Raw genomic sequence first — 4,978 nt, forward strand, 5'->3', positions numbered from 1 at the left:
GGGAGCTTCTATTCTTGTAGACAGTGTTGGGCCTCCAAGAGCAGAGGTTTGTAGAACAGCAGCAAGTTTCCCTTAAGTGGATCACCCAAGGTTTATCGATCTCAGGGAGGAAGAGGTCAAAGATATCCCTCTCATGCAACCCTGCAACCACAAAGCAAGAAGTCTCTTGTGTCCCCAACACACCTAATAGGTGCACTAGTTCGGCGAAGAGATAGTGAAATACGGGTGGTATAAATAAGTAGTAGCAACGGCACCGGAAAAGTGCTTTGCCCGGGACGAGTAAACAAGCGAGTAGTAACACGGCGGTAGTAACGCAGAGTATAACGATAAACAAGTAGCGATAGCAATATTTAGGAACAAGGCCTAGGGATTAGACTTTCACTAGTGGACACTCTCAACTTTGATCACATAACGGAATAGATAAATGCATACTCTACACTCTCTTGTTGGATGATGAACACCACTAATTGCGTAGGATTACACGAACCCTCAATGCCGGAGTTAACAAGCTCCACAATATTCAATGTTCATATTTAAATAACCTTAGAGTGCATGACAGATCAACACAACTAAACCAAGTACTAACATAGCATGCACACTCGTCACCTTCACACTATGTAGGAGGAATAGATCACATCAATACCATCATAGCAATAGTTAACTTCATAATCTACAAGAGATCATAATCATAGCCTACGCCAAGTACTAACACGGATGCAAACACTGTCACCATTACACCGTGCAGGAGGAATAAACTACTTTAATAACATCACTAGAGTAGCACATGGATAAATTGTGATACAAAACACATTGCAATCATAAAGAGATATAAATAAGCACTTCACTATGCCATTCATAACAGTGAATAAGTATTATGTGAAATATAGCCTAAGAGACCCACACGGTGCACACACTGTCACCTTTACACACGTGGGACAAGGAGTCTCCAGGAGATCACATAAGTAAAACCCACTTGACTAGCATAATGACATCTAGATTACAAGCATCATCATATGAATCTCAATCATGTAAGGCAGCTCATGAGATTATTGTATTGAAGCACATAGGAGAGAGATGAACCACATAGCTACCGGTACAGCCCCGAGCCTCGATGGAGAACTACTCCCTCCTCATGGGAGACAGCAGCGTTGATGAAGATGGCGGTGGTGTCGATGGAGGAGCCTTCGGGGGCACTTCCCCGTCCCGGCGGCGTGCCGGAACAGAGACTCCTGTCCCCCAGATCTTGGCTTCGCGATGGTGGCGGCTCTGGAAGGTTTCTCGTACCGTGGCTTTTTCGTGTCGAGGTTTTAGGTCGAGGGGGCTTAAATAGGCGAAGAGGCGGCGTCAGAAGGTCAACGAGGCGGTGACACGCTAGGGTGGCGCGGCCAGGGCCTGGGCCGCGCCGCCCTATCATCTGGTGGGCCTGTGGCCCCCCTCTGGCGACTCTCGGGTGTTCCGGATGCTTCCGGGATTCTAAGATGCTCGGGCGTTGATTTCGTCCGATTCCGAGAATATTTCCTTACTAGGATTTCTGAAACCAAAAACAGCAGAAAACAACAGAATCGGCCCTTCGGCATCTCGTCAATAGGTTAGTTCCGGAAAACGCATAATAATGACATAAAGTATGCATAAAACATGTAGATATCATCAATAATGTGGCATGGAACATAAGAAATTATCGATACGTCGGAGACGTATCAGCATTCCCAAGCTTAGTTCCTGCTCGTCCCGAGCAGGTAAACGATAACAAAGATAATTTCTTAAGTGACATGCTATCATAATCTTGATCAATACTATTGTAAAGCATATGAGATGAATGCAACGATCAAAACAATGGTAATGACATGAGTAAACAACTGAATCATAAAGCAAAGACTTTTCATGAATAGCACTTAAAGACAAGCATCAATAAGTCTTGCATAAGAGTTAACTCATAAAGCAATAAATCAAAGTAAAGGTATTGAAGCAACACAAAAGAAGATTAAGTTTCAGCGGTTGCTTTCAACTTGTAACATGTATATCTCATGGATAATTGTCAACATAGAGTAATATAACAAGTGCAATATGCAAGTATGTAGGAATCAATGCACAGTTCACACAAGTGTTTGCTTCTTGAGGTGGAGAGAAATAGGTGAACTGACTCAACATTAAAAGTAAAAGAATGGTCCTTCAAAGAGGAAAGCATCGATTGCTATATTTGTGCTAGAGCTTTGGTTTTGAAAACATATAGAGAGCATAAAAGTAAAATTTTGAGAGGTGTTTGTTGTTGTCAACGAATGGTAGTGGGCACTCTAACTACCTTATCAACCAGACTTTCAAGAGCGGCTCCCATGAAGGACGTTATCTCTACCAGCAAGGTAGATCATCCCTCTTCTCTTTTGTTTACACATGTACTTTAGTTTCATTATTTATGGATGACACTCCTCCCAACCTTTTGCTTACACAAGCCATGGCTAACCGAATCCTCGGGTGCCTTCCAACAATCACATACCATGAAGGAGTGTCTATTTGCAAAATTAAGTTGCTTACTGATGAAGAGAATTATTAATGCAAGTTAATTAATCGGGGCTGGGAACCCCATTGCCAGCTCTTTTTGCAAAATTATTGGATAAGCGGATGAAGCCACTAGTCCATTGTGAAAGTCTGTCAGAGTAAATGACAAGATCGAAAGATAAAACACCACATACTTCCTCATGAGCTATAAAACATTGACACAAATCAGAGGTGATAAATTTTGAATTATTTAAAGGTAGCACTCAAGCAATTTACTTTGGAATGGCGGAGAAATACCATGTAGTAGGTAGATATGGTGGACATAAATGGCATAGTGGTTGGCTCAAGGATTTTGGATGCATGAGAAGTATTCCCTCTCGATACAAGGTTTAGGCTAGCAAGGTTATTTGAAACAAACACAAGGATGAACCGGTGCAGCAAAACTCACATAAAAGACATATTGTAAACATTATAAGACTCTACACCGTCTTCCTTGTTGTTCAAAACTCAATACTAGAAATTATCTAGACTTTAGAGAGACCAAATATGCAAACCAAATTAGCAAGCTCTAGGTGTTTCTTCATTAATGGGTGCAAAGTATATGATGCAAGAGCTTAAATATGAGCACAACAATTGCCAAGTATCAAATTATTCAAGACATCATACCAATTACTACATGTAGCATTTCCCGTTTCCAACCATATAACAATTAACGAAGCAGTTTCAACCTTCGCCATGAACACTAAAAGATAAAGCTAAGAACACATGTGTTCATATGAACCAGCGGAGCGTGTCTCTCTCCCACACAAGCATGTATTTATTCAGAGAATGAAAATAACAAAATAAAAATAAAAGCACACAGACGCTCCAAGTAAAGTACATAAGATGTGACCGAATAAAAATATAGTTTCAAGAGAAGAAACCTGATAAGTTGTCGATGAAGAAGGGGATGCCTTGGGCATCCCCAAGCTTAGATGCTTGAGTCTTCTTGAAATATGCAGGGATGAACCACGGGGGCATCCGCAAGCTTAGACTCTTCACTCTTCTTGATCATAGTATATCATCCTCCTCTCTTGACCCTTGAAAACTTCCTCCACACCAAACTCGAAACAACTCATTAGAGGGTTAGTGCACAATAAAAATTAACATGTTCAGAGGTGACACAATCATTCTTAACACTTCTGGACATTGCATAAAGCTACTGGACATTAATGGATCAAAGAAATTCATCCAACATAGCAAAAGAGGCAATGCGAAATAAAAGGCAGAATCTGTCAAAACAGAACAGTCCGTAAAGATGGATTTTATTGAGGCACCAGACTTGCTCAAATGAAAATGCCCAAATTGAATGAAAGTTGCGTACATATCTGTGGATCACGCACGTAAATTGGCATATTTTTCTGAGCTACCTACAGAGAGGCAGGTCGAAATTCGTGACAGCAAAGAAATCTGTTTCTGCGCAGTAATCCAAATCTAGTATCAACCTTTCTATCAAAGACTTTACTTGGCACAACAATGCAATAAAATAATATAAGGAGAGGTTGCTACAGTAGTAACAACTTCCAAGACTCAAATACAAAATAAAAGTACTGTAGCAAAATAAACACATGGGTTATCTCCCAAGAAGTTCTTTCTTTATAGCCATTAAGATGGGCTCGGCGGTTTTAATGATGCACTCGCAAGAAATAGTATTTGAAGCAAAAGAGAGCATCAAGAGGCAAATTCAAAACACATTTAAGTCTAACATGCTTCCTATGCATAGGAATCTTGTAAATAAACAAGTTCATGAAGAGCAAAGTAATAAGCATAGGAAGATAAAACAAGTGTAGCTTCAAAAATTTCAGCACAAAGAGAGGTGTTTTAGTAACATGAAAATTTCTACAACCATATTTTCCTCTCTCATAATAACTTTCAGTAGCAACATGAGCAAACTCAACAATATAACTATCACATAAAGCATTCTTATCATGAGTCTCATGCATAAAATTATTACTCTCCACATAAGCATAATCAATTTTATTAGTTGTAGTGGGAGCAAATTCAACAAAGTAGCTATCATTATTATTCTCATCATAAAATATAGGAGGCATATTGTAATCATAATCAAATTTATCCTCCATAACAGGCGGTACTAAAAATATCATGCTCATCAAAACCAGCTTCCCCAAGCTTAGAATTTTCCATATCATTAGCAACAATGGTGTTCAAAGCGTTCATACTAATATGTTCCATAGGTTTTTTAATTTTCGCATCAAACCATCCATGTCTTAAATCAGGAAATAGAATAAGAAGCTCATTGTTGTCCATTATGCCTAACTAGTGTAAACAAGAAACAAAAAGATGCAATTGCAGGATCTAAAGAAAATAGCTTCGAGCACACACACAACGGCAACGAAAAGTACTTTTACACCGGGACCGGAGTATGAGTGCCTTTTACCTTTCCTCCCGAGCAACGGCGCCGGAAAAGTGCTTGATGTCTACGGGA

Source organism: Lolium rigidum, chromosome 2 (assembly GCF_022539505.1).
Source record: "Lolium rigidum isolate FL_2022 chromosome 2, APGP_CSIRO_Lrig_0.1, whole genome shotgun sequence".
NCBI classification, from domain to species: Eukaryota; Viridiplantae; Streptophyta; class Magnoliopsida; order Poales; family Poaceae; genus Lolium; species Lolium rigidum.